This window comes from Equus caballus, chromosome 10 (assembly GCF_041296265.1).
Source record: "Equus caballus isolate H_3958 breed thoroughbred chromosome 10, TB-T2T, whole genome shotgun sequence".
NCBI classification, from domain to species: domain Eukaryota; kingdom Metazoa; phylum Chordata; class Mammalia; order Perissodactyla; family Equidae; genus Equus; species Equus caballus.
The window spans coordinates 77,893,752-77,909,505 of NC_091693.1; the positions used below are offsets into that span (position 1 = coordinate 77,893,752).

General features: G+C 34.8%; 1 protein-coding gene across 20 annotated transcripts in view; it reads right to left on the minus strand.

The window, feature by feature from the left end:
• The window catches only part of TRDN (triadin), a 392,671-nt gene that overhangs the window by 8,898 nt on the left and 368,019 nt on the right, over nt 1-15,754 (minus strand). The window lies entirely within an intron of this gene.

Here is a 15,754-nt window from a genome sequence, read left to right on the forward strand (position 1 = left end):
GGGAGGGGAAGTCAGGAAAATGTTTTATGAAGGAAGTCTAATTTGACAGGGGCCTTATAATATGGAGAGGATTTTGACCCAAGGACAGGGCAAGTTTAAAGTGAAGGCAACTATATGAAGAAAGGCTAGATACAGCACATGACTGAGGATACTCAAGGAGCACAGGGAATGTCGATGAGGGCAGGAGAACAACAAGTGAAGTTTGTTCAAGAGACAAATAATATTTCAGATGTACTTTGTAGAAGTAAGAACTAGAACATGAGAGAATGGATTCAGGAAAAGAAATTGGGAATGCATTTTCATAGTCAACAGAGAAACAATGATTTCTGCAACTAGGAGTCACTGGAGGAGTTGAGTATAAATGAGGCTTTGTACATAGAGATAAATACAATTGAGTACACATGAGTGCAAGAGATTAATACAATAAGGGATAGCACAATGTGTTATTTGAGTTTTGAGGAAGATAGTGGTGCCATTTCCGGCTCCAAGGAAATCCTAGGAGACACTCATTAGCTGGGGATAATGAAAAGTTTGGTTTTCTATGAGTTCAGTTGTGGTGTTGGCTGGTCATAAAATCGCAAATGTGTATTAGGAAGCAAGATAGAGAAGGCAAGATGTCTGGAAAAGTTTGGAAGGGCTATGCATTGAGTTAACAGGCAAAACTGGGTGAGTTGAGAGATCACTTTTAATGATGGCAATAGTTAATATTTCTTAGCACTTACCACCTGCTTGGATCTATTAAGTTATTTCATGTGTTAGCACATTCAATCTTGACAACACCTCTATGAGGTAGGTGCTCTTATTTTTAAATCTTTTATACAGATGGAGCAAAGAGGGATCAAGTGCTGCCCAGGGTCATAGAACAAATGAGTAGCAAGGCTACAGCATCGATCCCAACCTGCTTGGATTGGAGCCACTGAATGTGGATTTATATTTATTTCATAAACAGTATGTCTGTTATATTCCAGCTACTATTCTAAGCATTTTACAAATAGTAACACGTTTTACCTCCTCAGTAAATCTGTGAAGAGTGTATCATTACTATTCCCATTTTACAGGTGGGACAATTGAAGGCTGGAGACTCAAGTTTGCAGAGCTAGTAAGTGGGGAAATATTATATTCTTAACCACTATGCCACTCCACCTCTTGAGTATGGCCTTTTAAACCCAATTCTCTTTGATTCCAGAACCTATGCCTTATATTGCCTAACAGGTATCTGCAGGCAGGCTCGGACAGAGTCAAGTTATGCATGAGCCACGCGCTCCTGCAGAGCAGAGATGAAGCAGTGTCTCTCTAAGTGTGTCCCTCTGCTCTTCCAACAATCTGTCCTCCTTCAGTGGGGTTGAACAGAAGAGTTACTTAGTTATCTTTAAAAATGATGATGACAATGAAGAGGAAAGCATAATATCTGTTCTGTTTACCTAACCTTTATAAGTAATTTAGGCAATCACATTCCAAACAATGAAGAGTAAAAATGTGTTACCCTGACTTTCAAATTGTAGACTCCCTCCTTCACTTACATAGAATCTTAGATTCTAAAGATCCACAAATATGAGTGAATCCATCCTCCCATCTAAAGCAGATGTCTCCACTATAACAGAGTCATGAACAATGGGAAGTCTTGTTTGTGTGGCTATCATTTTGATCTTTTAAACCTGTTGATGTCAAGATCTGGCTTTGGTATAACTCTTTTATACTTATTGAATTGGAGCTACAGATACAGAAGTTCTTAAATAGTTATTAGTTTATGAAAACAATAAGATGATCATTATAGAAAGGCCTACATTTTATATTTTCAAGTAGTGTTTGTATCTTCTCATTAACTGAGGGAAATTCTCCTTTGTCCCAATTCCACAATCTGCCTCATCTCACATAAGTGTCTGTTCCAACACTTAAAAATATATATGTGTGTATTATTCTGTGATAAAGTGTAATGCCCTGAAAAAAATAAGAAATTCTCTTTGCCTATTGCCTGAAAGCTTTTGCTGAGCTCTGAATCTGATTTCCAGCCATAGATCAAAAAGAAAGTCAGAGCAAAATGAGACTTCAAGAAGGTTTGGGTGATAAGTCTTTGTCTGCACGGAGTCAAGAGTAGACTTGGCTCTATGTGGTTGAAGACAGATACAACTTAAACAGCCAATATGTTGGCATTAAGGAGACTATATATATAGCATCAATATGGACTGTAATTAAAATTTGGCTGAGAGAAATTCCAGGGACAAGAGGAAATGTGGAGTCGAGCCTCAGTACCAGTGATAGATATGATGTATAATTACATGTATTTTTAAACACATGGACTGTACATATAAATTAGCACATTTTACACTAAAATTACAGGTTTATCATTTTCAACATCAATCTTATCTTGTTTCTGTTTCTTGGTCTCTATAGTGGTGGTTCTCAAATTCTTGGTTACAGAAACCCTTTACAATCTTAAAAAATTATTAAGGATCTCAAAGAACTTTCATTTATATGGATTACATCTATTGATAGCTGATGTAATAGAAATTAACACAGACATTTTTTAAATAAAAGAATACTCAAGCATATCTTCCCTTAGTCATCAGGGCAATGATGTTCTCACATATTATTTAGGCTCTGGAGGATTCCACTGTACACTCAGGAATAAAATGAGAATGAAAAAGGAAACGGTGACTTAGTGTTATATAAAGTGTTTCAGATCTCCTGAGAAAATTTGGAGAACCCAGAGATTTGCAGACTATACTTTGAGAAATGCAATTGTAGATGAAGAATTCTATTTCTATGAAATAGCCAACATATTATAGAAGGAAATAATTGAACATAAACTTGTCAAAAGGAATAATAATTAAAAAAATACGTTCACTGGGCATTTAAAACAACAGCAAGTCACAATATTTGAGAAAACAAGAAAGTAAAAGTTATCACTTGAAAGGAAACTTATCTTGTTTCTCTGACATAGAAACATAAGTAAAACAATGCAAGATATAAGCAACTACAAAAAGCAAAACTGGATTGTTCAAAATAAGAATTATTACAGAGGAAAAGCTTGGCTGTATTTCCACCTGACCTTATACATTTTATGCAAAAAATTATTACATACGATATCAATCATTTGCCAATTAAGCAATGCTAATTTTGCATTAGGAGAAAAATTTTAAGCTGAATTAAAATATACCATGAATGTGAAATTACGAGTGTCAGAGTTAGATATCAATGTCTCTCTCTTCTTTATTTGACTATATTAAAACCATCCCTCCTAAATTTGAATAACTGGAATAGATTCAACACCACTATCATATATATGCAAATTAATTAATTAGAAACATATTCACATTGTTTTTCAAAGGTGGTTGGAATCTCTGTTTATTCTTCATATAAAGGGTGTAATTCATCATGTGTAATTTGTATCCTGTGTGTTTATAATATAAACATGTTCAAATAAAAACAGATGGTTTTAAAAAATTCGGTCTAGTTTTACAGTCAAAGTGAAGATTACCTTGAAGTTTTCAAATAATTTTAGAAATAGTTACTGTCATTTAAGAAACAGCTACTTTACAGCACTAATAACAATAATAACTACAATGAGCTCATTTTCTGTGTCAGGTACTCTACTAGGTACTTTACATGTGTTTTCATTTAAGCCTTACAATGCACTTATGAAATAGGTAGAAAAAAATCTGTATTTTACAAGAGAATAATGAGACTCAGGGGATTTAAAAAAAGAACTCCCCTCAAGCAACCCATTTTGGAAAGTGCTAGAAGAATGTACAAAGCTAATTTCCCTCAATTTCTAGACCTACATGCTTTTAACTAAACTATTATCTTTACTTGCAAGGCACTTTGCATAACTGAAAGAATCAAAAGGAAATACAATGCTACATGGAAATAATTTGCAGTCAAGCAGAGAAAGTGGACAAGTACACAACCAGACATAAGATGCTATGGTCCTCAAGGTAATATGTGACAATTGTCAAAATAAATGCAAGATGTTTTCAAGAGTGGAATGGCTACTTCCTCCCATGGAGATCAAAGAAATATTTTGGAAGCTATCCCATTGGAGATGGACTTTCAAGGATCATAAAGTATTGGAGAAGGATCACATTGTCAGAAGTGGGAAGAATATTCCAGGAGAAGAGAACAACAGGATCAAAGTTTAGGATGCAGGAATATTAGGAACCTGGAGATTTGAATTGGGTTGCAAGCTGTGATAAGTATAGATAATGATTATAGAAAAAAGATATAAAATGTAGTTCTAGCCTGGATCATAGTGGCTCTAGACCCTCGAGCTAAGAAACGTAGACTTTATTCTAAATTTGTCATGAAAAATATTGAGCATTTGTTGTATAAATGACCAAATCAATTTGAAATTTTGGAACAATTTATTAGTAGAAATGAAAAGGAAAAATGACAGAAATCAGAATGGGTCCTATGAAGAGTGACTGTAATTGTTCAAAAGAGAAATAACAAAAGCCAACACAACTTGACAACTGAATTAGGGCAAGAGACAAGGAATAGTGATTAGTTGAAGTAGAATTTAAAGTTTTATGCCTAAGTGACTAAAGAGTGGACATCCAGTGGCAATAAGAGGACTTCCCTTTGAGATTTGCTGGGGGTAGAAGGATAGATGAAAGAAGAGAGTAAGACAAGAAGGTCAACTGTAAACTTATACAGACAATAGGTGAAGTTGGGAGTTAAAAATGTGGGACCAGAGCTGAGAAGGTAGGTTAAGCTTCAGAACAAATTTGGGGTCTTATCCACAAAGAGGTAGAGAGCAAAGTTGGATGACCCCATGGAGGAAGAGTGCAGAAGAGTAGGAAAGAGAGCTGAGGATGGAAGAACTCAACCTTTGGGAAAAAGCAACAGAAGCTCAATACTGGGAAAATAGAGTCAGACTGAAAAAATAAAAGTCTGATATTATAAAAGCCAAGAGAGGAAAACACTTCAAAAAGGATGGGAGACCAAGAACATTGAATGCATAAGAGAGGTTGGAAAGCAGGTGAAGTGAGAAAAGACAATTCAGCTTTGCAATCTGGAGGTCTATGTTCAGCTTTAAGTGAGCTATCTGAGGAGAGTATCAGGAGTAATACTCAGGTTGCATGGAGCAAAAGCCTGAAGAGGTGGTGAAGAATTAGTGGGAGACATTTCAGAAACATGGTTGTAAATGAAGTCAGAGCAAACGTACAACAACTTTGGAAGCAGAAAGGGTAAGGGAAATTTTAGACGAGGGAATAGTCTGAAGATATTTGTAGCCAGAGGGAGGTAGATCTCTTAGAGTGAGAACTAATGATGCGTGATTGAGGGAGCAAGGATCAGGGGAGGCAGGAAGGGATGGAGACAAGGAGGAACTTGGAGTGAGAAATCTTGGGAGAAGCAATGCTTCTTTGCGTGAACATGGGAGGGTAGTGATGGGTAAAATAATGGGAAAGATTAAAAGAGATTGTAATTTGGAGAGAAGGAAAATTTTAAAGAATCCACACTGATGGCACAGACTGTTGATTTTATTTTTCTTATTTTAAAGATAAAATTTTTCTGTGCAATGCCCAATCTTCTCTACATACTCTTAGCAAACATGATAAATAAATAAAAACTACCTAAATAATGCATGTGTGTGTGCCAGCAGATACTGCAGCTTTATTTCTACTAACAGTCTATTCTGATTTGTGCAGTTTCAAAAAAACACTCATAGGTAAACATCTGGGATCCTTAGGCACAGATACGAGAGGAACAGCATGGATTTTTGTATTCTTCCTCACTCATCTTACTTTATCTAATTCACTGCATCACATTGTGTTTGCAGAAATACCAAAAGCTCCAAATTATGTTCTCAACTGATTTGCAGGATTATGGGTAAATAGTTTGATGGAATATTACATTCTAACAGTTTACATTCTTTTCAAGAAATCCTGAGAATCCATGGTAGTTCAAAGCAACAGGTGAGAGCCAGTTTATTTTAGCTCTCAGTAGGAAAGGCTCCTTCTGTATATACTATTATTTAAAATGATCATGAGCTTTAAAGAAGATTAACTGCTACACTGAGCGATATCCACAGATTTTTGCAATTGACCCCAGGGAGTAATAACGTATGCAAAGATAGTTCACATTCGGAATTTTGCACACAGTGAAGCCAAGGGTGTTCAATGAACGTGTGCAATCCTTTCTGAGTATCTGTCCTGTCACTCTGAGGATAAGACACAACTGTCTTGAGGGCAATGTCAGAACAACTTAACATCACCAATAAATGAATGAGGCCACATTGCTGGTTCCCGAAGACTAATAATGAACAGTGACAAACATGTCACGAAATGTGCCTTACACACAGACTGTCTCAGGAATCTAGCAAAGGGAGTGATCGGAGGGGATGAGCACAGCAGCTGGTACCTATTTAGAAGGCTTCAGCCAAAAGTAATTGCTCATTTTTTTTCTCCTGAAACGAAATCTCTAAGAGTTAATCACCCTTTTTCTAAAAAAAATGGGATTATTTTAAATCCACTCAAAACCAAGTGAGATGTTCTTTTTTATTTTATTTCATTGTTTTATGCATTTTGACACAAAAGCTTAAGAAGCAAAACCTATCCTTCACTGGGGAAGTAACTCATTATCATGCCATAGCCAGCATCATCACCATCATTATCATCATCATCCTCATAGATTCCAATTAATAACGACTTGCTGTGCACCAACAACTTATACACTGTACTATTTTATCTTACTTAATCTGCCCAAAATTTCAATGAGTTAATATTATTATTATAATTCACATTTTTAAAATAAGGGTACTGAGCAATGAGATGTTGAGCAATTTACCCAAGCTTTTAAGTCAGATTGGAACCCAGTCCATTGGAAGCCAGTTTCCCTGTTATCAGCCAAATCCTATGATGCCTTTTGTATTTCTACTATGAATTTGATGCTAATTTGCTTTTATCAAAAACTATGTTGCTGTTAGTATCCATCAAAAATCCATTCCAGAAAGGTATCTCTAACAAAAAAAAGTCAATTGTTTCATAAAATCACAAATTTTGTATATATAGATAGATATCTCCTGAAACAAGATTTAATCTACACATTGCAACTTTCAAAGGTTTGGGCCTGTATGTATTAACTGAGGATGGTTTTGTTCCAAAGCAGCTTAAATTTAGAATTCTCTGATTAAGGACTGTCTAAATTTTTAACAAATTTAGTTTTATGCAATTGCCTAGAACTGCGACATCAGATATTGAACTTTTTAATATAGAAAAGTAAGAAATGAACCTTGGTTAAAACAAGATTTGTGAGTGACATTAACAACAACTATTGGACTCTAATGCTTCTGATTGAATGATAGACAGCAACAACTGTGGAATCACATCTTTTGTTGCAGTGCTGGGTTCAGAGGAGGTAAAGGAAATCTCCAAGCAGAATCTTCCCTCATTCCGTGGGAGGGAACAAAAGAACCCTGCTGATATATGAAAGGTGCGGTCACCCTGAGGACAAGTGATTATATTAAAACTGGAACTCAAAAACTAAGTGTGCACGCAGTCAAGTGGGAGTGCAGAGACTGAGATCCCTTGTTAGTCAGGGATGGTGAGATGAAAATATAACTGTCCCAGGGGATTCTGAGAACATAGCAACAACAAAGTATTTAAATCTCCTCCAAATCCCCCCATAAAAACAGATAGCCAGCAAAACCCATGGACAATATTTATAACAAAATGAAATGAACTTTAAAATGCATGTGGGTTGAGATAAACGAATAGTAAAAAACCCACAATGTATCAGTTGTTTGTCAAAGAGGAAGCAGAGGGAAGCAATGGGGAGCCTGAGAGACCTGGAAATAGAGAACCCCAAACAACCAATAGATATTTTGTGGAAAGTGAGTCAGGATAGCTTGAAATGATCTGCTGAAACTGTGATGGACTTTGCCCAGTCCAATAGCAGGTGAGCATATAGGGCTCGCCATGAGGTCTGAGTGCTGGTGCTGTCAGGTACCTGATGACCTCAGGAAACTGATGAACCTGGGCTGACTCCCAGGACAGGACCCCTAGGAGTGGAATAAAAGTTTAGCAGGACAGGGACAGCAGAGACAAAGAAAGATAAGACCAGATCAAAGTGAGGGAAAGAAAAAAATATGAGCTCACACTCAAAGTTCCAAACATGGAAAAAAAAAAAAAAGCCATCATGAGTGAATGAAGAAACAACAAACAACAAATTTAGCCCAGTGGCCATAGTGGTTAAGTTTGCATGCTCTGCTTTTTTGGCCTGGGATTCGCAGATGCAGATCCCAGGCATGCACCTACACACTGCTCATCAAAACCGTACTGTGGTGGCATCCCATATACACAGTAGAGAAAGATTGGCACAGATGTAGTTCAGGCCAATCTTCCTCAAAAAAACCAAAGTACTGCAGATATTGAAATTTTCATTCGCAAACTAACATATATATGAAATGTTTTAAGAAATAAAATATAAATTAATAAATAAGAACAAGCAACAGGAGGTTATAAAAATAACCAATAAAATTTGAAAAATAACTATTATAACAAATAAATCACGTCAAACTCATTGGATGAGTTAAATATTATATAGAGGTGAAGAGATAATTAGTGAATCAATGTTAAAACTGATCAAATTACACTAAATACAGCATAGAGAAACAAGGAGATGAAAAATTTGAAAGACACATTGAGAGAAAAAAGAATGTGCATATCTACCCTATTCCTAATCAGCAGAAGAAAAGAATGAAGAAGAGACAATATTTGAAGAAATAATGGCTATGAATCTCCCAAACTAGTCATGGAAAAAAATGAATCCTTGTCTTGTGGAAGCATTTCACGGTAAAAAGCAGCTCTTACTCCAATAAACTGTAGAGAAACTGCAGTAGATCAAAGGCAAAGAGAAAATATTTAAAGAAGCCAGAGAGAAAAGATAGATCATGTAGGAAGAATGACAATTCAACTGATAACAGAATTTCCCACCTCAATGGAGGAATAGAAAACAATGCAGTGGAATAATACAGTGAAAGTTCTCAAAGTTCTTAACTGGTGACCTAAGTTATGTGCCTAGCAAAAGGCTTTCAAGATTGAGGATGATTTAAAGACATTGTCAGATAAATAAAAACTGAGAACGTTTTCCTTCAATAGGTCCTTGCTCAAGGCACTTCTAAAGAAGGTGCTGCTGGAAGTCTGATGGCAAAACAGACATGCCAAAGAAATGGAAAGCAATGAAACTGGTAAACACATAGGTAAAGATAGATACAAATTGATTGAAAAAACTAATACTAATAAAAGCTGACATTCAGTTATTGTTAAAGGTTAGAACTAAAAATATTGAACAAAATTAGCATATAAATCAGAATTAGATTTGAGGAAATTTAACTGTTTTAACATCCTTCTCTTGTTTAGAAGATGGTATTTTAAGGTAATTTTATTCTTTGTTAAGTGTGCATAGTAAAATGTCAAGGGTAACCACTAAAGTAACAGAAACAATGTGTACTCTTTCCAGAGCAATAGACGTTCAAAAATAGAATAGTAAAAACACACTTAAAAGGGAAAAGCTCTCAATTTATAAAAGACAACAAAGAATCTAAAGAAGCATTGAGAGAGTATGAGAAAAATAAAGCAACAAGTAAGATGGTAAGAACTAAATCTAAAATATTAATAATCACAACAAATGTAAGTAGTCTAAATTCATTAGGTTAAAAGTAAAGGTCATTGTACTGGATAAAGTAAAAAACATATTTTAACTTTATTTACTAAAGATAGATCTAAAACATAATGCCATGTAAAGGCATAAAGTACAGGTTTATAAAAAAAATCTGATAAAATACTGGCCAAAAGAAGTCTGGGATAATTATAATAATATCAGACATACTACATTTGAAAAAATTATTCTAAGGAATATATAAATTATTATATAAACTTAAATGTTCAAATGTTCACCAGAAAGATGCAATTAATCTAAACTTGTATAGAACTTATAAAACAACACCTAATATAAAAATTGATAAAACTACAAGGATAAGCTGATAATTTTCCATCATAGTAGGAGATTTAAATATAGTTTATTCAATTATTGATACTTCAAATATTAAAAAAATTAATGAAGACACAGAAGGCTCAAAGTGCATAAACACAATTAAGCTTCACTCAGTGGATATAGAATCATTCTTTCAACCGTTAGAATATACACATATTCTCAATGATAGTAAATATGGAATATTTACTACAACAAATAATATAAATAAATATAAACAACATATTTCACAGATTAGAACATTTTCTCTGACCATAGGTTTGGAAATTTAAAAACAAGTTCTAAAATTTCCATGTAATATACTAGTTAAAGAATTAATTATAATGGAATTAAGCAATACTTAAAACTGAATGGCAATGAAGATACTATACATAAAAGCTAGTGGGATGCTGTTGAAGAACACTTAAAGGAAAATTTATTGCCATATGCATATGTTAGTAAAGTAGAAAGGGTAGAGATTAATAAAATAAGCATACGTATTAAGATGTGTAAAAATGAATGCAGAAAAATCTTAAATAAATCAAAAGTAAAGCAAATATCCATCAATAGAATAGATTGAAGTACGTATGTTCACAAATTAATATATTACACAGCAGTGAAACTGAATGAACTATAGCTACACAAAAGGACTGATGAATCGGAGAAGCATAACACATTAGATGAAAAATCTCAAAATACGTCCTACAACATGACATATATATTTGAAAGAGGAAGATGTGGTAAGATTAGGAAAAAAATCGGGGCTGGCCCAGTGGCGCAGCGGTTAAGTTCCCAGTTCTGCCTCTTGGCGGCCCGGGGTTCACCGGCTCGGATCCCAGGTGCGGACACTGCACCGCTTGGCACACCGTGCTGTGGTAGGCATCTCACATATAAAGAGGAGGAAGATGGGCACAGATGTTAGCTCAGGGCCAGGCTTCCCCAGCAAAAAGAGGAGGACTGACAGTAGTTAGCTCAGGGCTAATCTTCCTCAAAAAAAAAAAATTAGAAAAAAATCAAGAGAATTATAAAAGTAAAATTCAGTGTATTAGTTACCACTGATAGGAATCAAGCGATGGGATGGGGAGAGTCTCAATGTAGAAACTTCATTATTTAGTATCTAGTTTTTAGACATATACTTCATATGCTATTTTGTTTATATCAGATATCAAATGATAAAGTACTTTTAAAGAACAAAAACATGGAATAATTTGTGTTTGTGGAGAAGAAAAAGAAATTCAAATTTCTAACATTAATTTGTATACAAAGAAAAATCATAGAAAAGAATAATCATCTCTCTTGCTAAATCTTTATTTCCTGAGGAATTATTTTAGAAATTGGAAGGTCCGTTTTTTTCTCTTTCTGTTTTTAAGCATATAATCACTCTCCCTGGTTTAAACAATGAAAAAGACAATCATAAAAATAATTACATATTTAAAGCCATGGAGATGGCGTTTTTAAAAGGTCAAACAATTTTAATGGATATTGGGGAGAGATTTAATAGTCATTTAAATTTCTGAAATTTAGTTTATTTTAGGGGGAACATTTTTATCAAATTTTAGACAAATAAATTCAGTATATAACTGGCATGAATAACACCGTTCAAACTCTTTCTCTAAAGTTAGCAAATAATGTTTTAAAACTTCTTGCATAACTGCATCTGAACCAGCCTATGAGGTTTTCTTGTGCGGTCTAGAAATGTGACTGGCATATGTTGTGTAGCAACAAAATTGATTCACTTATTTAGAAGTTAAGGTGTTGATACGGCACCATTAATTAATTGTATATTATTTTTTATTAGCAACTTGATTAATCTGAGATAACATAAATAATTTGATTTAGACATGAATTAAATTTTAGGTGACTATTATATTGGATTTGATTACTTTAGAAAAGATCATTAATTTAATTGTCTCAGAAAGAGGATTATAGATAATATCAACTTAAAGCAAAGCATACTCTTTCTGTGTTTGAGAACTTAGGAAGATTTGTTCTTTTTGGCCACTACATTATCATTTCATAATTCACTGACTCATTAGTAGTCCCAAGATTGTCTGGAAAAGTGAAATATTCTTTCAAATTGAAATTACATACTTATTGGGAAATTCTGGTTTTCAGAAATTCTTGAAAATTTTCAATGCAGGGATATATAATCAATAAAAATAGATATGCTTCTATTAATGACAAATAGTATACTTTAGTTATGCTTAGTTATATTCTTTTAAAAGAGTTCTTAACCTAAGACATACCAAACATGTACAGTAAGAAAAAGACTATGAACCTTTATATCCATAGAATCCTTATTTAATTTTATCTTACGCTTATTTAAATTTTCAGACAAATTTTCACACAAAAAATTCAGACAAATTAGGTAGCCTAATTCTGATATCTAAAATATCCATCATACTTTAATATTGATGCAAACTACTTATTAATTCATATTTATACTAGAAGAAAAAATGCAGAACCAAAAAATGAATGAGCATTTTAAAAGTTAGAAGGCTTTAAAAAACAAATCACAAACGTAAGCTATCAAGGAAGTTGGAAAATGGAAATCCTCACTAGTCGTCTCCTAGACTTGTTTGAAGTTTCATTAAAAAGTAATTAACTTCCATAAAAGATTAAACTTTATCAGTATGGACTTAAAAAGTTAAATTCCTTATCTTTTATATCAAAATTACATCTCAGAGACTTCATAATGATCTTAAACTTCTCCATGCAGATAATTTGAATGAGGTGCTAATGGCAAAATGCTCACTATTCACGATCAGAGAAAAATGTTACAGAAAATGATACCAAAGTTAAGTCCCCAAATAGAATTATCTCAAGAGATGTTCTTGCTACATTACTCTTTTTAAAATATTCATTTTGAGGAGCAAGCCAACCTAACTTTACTTAAATGTTGACTACCAGACAATAAAAGCAAAAGAACTGTGAAGTCCTATAAAAATCTGTTCCCTCGATACCCAGTGGCCATTGTCATGAGCATATTGTCAGTGTCTCAGCTATGTCAATACAGCACCTCCTCTAGGTATAAGCCTTCCGTTGGCACCATTTGCTTTTTAATAATGTATTTTCTCCTTCCTTTGTTTTATTTCATGTTTTACTTTTGGGCAAGTTCCTGGCCATGATGTTTTAAGATGTACAGGCTTTTTTTTTTTTCAGAGAAAAATTTTTCAGAAGTCTTAAAATACTAATATCAGGAAGAAATGATTGCCCTATTTAAAACTCAAGAATGTGTTTATTTTGCTTTTCATTCTTAAGGTACTAGATATTAAATATAATACAATCTAATACCCCTTGTCTTCCACCAAACTTCATAGAAAACAAACTATTCATTATATATTACCATATCTACAAAGAAAAAATACACACAATGAAAATCAGGTGAATATTTAGAAATTATCTAAACCTTAAAAAAATGCACTCACGAAAACAAGCACTGATTAAACTATAGCTGTCTGTGAGTCATGGAAAATTTGATTTTGCAATGTTATTTTCACTAATGTAATAGACAGATGTGAGTGTATTGCTGATTCTTATCAGCATCTTTTTTATCCCTATAATAAAACCCCAGATATTTGAGAATCCAGTTCACTGGGATGGTTTCAATCATCTCAATCAGAGTGAGCTGCGAAAACTCAGGAAGTGATACCACTCTTCTCTTTTAAATCAGTCTTTTTCCATGTGTTAACATTCCCCCTATCAAACAAAAAGGACAATCTCTGTGCATCCGGCACCAAAGCAGAAATAATGGCCTGTCAGAGGTTGAGAACTTGGTCCTCTCTGGAGGACAAGAGAGGCAGGCACTAGAGCAGAGTTAGAGGATATGAGTAGAAGGGAGAAAGGACCTCAAAGCAGGAGCTATTTCATGAACCTCCTTTAGCAAAAGACAAATAAGTGAGTGAAAAATAAATAGGAAGTCTGACCAAAAGAAAACGACATGTACATAATGTTAAAAAGAGGGTTCAGGAAAAGAACGATGGTTCTTTAGTTTAAATTATCTTTAGCATGTTCTGTTGGATAAATATCTGAGGCAATTTTTGATGGTTGCCTCTAAAAAAGCATGATAAAAAATGTAATTTAGAGAATATAAACTTCATATACTCAGAAACCAACTTATTAAAAGATATCATTCTATGTTGTCCCTGGACATTTATTTTGAATGATCCATAAGAAAAAATATATCTTTTTCCTCATATATTTCTCTTTTCAGTTACTACTCTTACCACTTCTACTACTACTCTTCCTGTGTGGTTAGGCTTCTCAACAATTACTTCACACTTTACTCCCTCAAGAAAGTAAACCATAGCTTTCTTGGCCAGTTGAGTCTAAATCCTTTGGCCTACAGGTTCTCTACCTCACAGTTTCACCTACGTGTTCTTACCTCCCACTGCTTTCTAACACCTTCCCTCAACTCCAGCCAACTCTTCTTTTGATTGGCTCTAAACTATGCTTTCTTAGTCATCCAGTGAGAAATAATAGAGAATATATGTTTTAGTATATTCCAGAATCCTAGCACAGAGCTCCTAAATCCCTTGGGATTTCCTAAGTGATAGGAGAGTCTTTTGTTCTAATGAGGCATTACTTAGTAGACACCTGGATGGGAGTTGGTCATCAGAAAGACCAAGCCACGATTAGAAGCTTGGCACTTTCAGCCACATCTCTGATCCTTCAGAATTTTCAGGAAAGGGAGAGGGGCTGGAGACTGAGTTAATGATTGATCATGCCTACGTGATGAAGCCTCCATAAAAATCCCAAAAGTATGTAGTTCAAGGAACTTCTGGGTGGTGAACGCATCTACATGCCAGGAGAGTGGTGCATCCCAACTCCACAGGGATAGAAGCCCCTGTGCTTGGGGCCCTTCTGGATTTCACCCTATGTGTCTTTTCATTTGGCTGTTCTTCTGGATCCTTTATCATATTCTTTATCATATAATAAACTGCTAAACATAAGTGTGTCCTTGAGTTCTTTGAGCTGTTCTAACAAATAATTGAATCCAAGGGAAGGGCTCATGAGAACCTCTGATTTATAGCCAAGTCAGACAGAAGTTATGAGTAAGCTGGGGACCTACTACTTGTGATTGGCATCTACGGTGGGGGGCAGGCTCGTGGGACTGAGCCCTGTAACCTCAGGTAACTGCCATAACTCCAGTTAGTGTCAGAATCAAATTGAATTGTGGGACATCCAGATGGTGTCACAGAGAATTGCTTCATGTGGACAAAAACCCACACATCTGGTGTGAGAAGTATTGGGAGTGAGGTAGTAGTGTGAGAATAAAGGAGAAACACACAGAAGAAGTGAGTTTTTCCTTTACACCTACTTCTATTTTTTTCCAGTTTTCCAGTCTTAATCATTCTTCAAGGTACAAATTCTGGAATTACCTCCTTCGCTAAGTCTGCCCTGACTACCTTTGGCTGTAGGAGAAGGGTGTGGATTGGGTTAGTTTCAGAGGGCTTTCCTGAAGATCAACTCTAAGTTTTGCCCTTGCATCAGAGAGAAAACTCTGTACCCTTGTAATTATTTCTTTTTTAAAAAAATTCTTAATGCAAATCCATGTGGAGTTCCATTGCTTGCAGTCAAAGAACTTTGAATGAGATGCGTGGCAAGTGCCACATTTAGTGATTATCTTTCATTGTCTTCATTACTTGTCATGTGTTGGGTACAGTGGAAGTACTCAATAAATACTGAGACTGGCTCTGTCCAATGCAGTAGCCACTAACCACATGGGGCTTTGGGGAACTGAAATGAGCCTAGTACAAATTGAGATGTGCTCTAAGCATAAAAT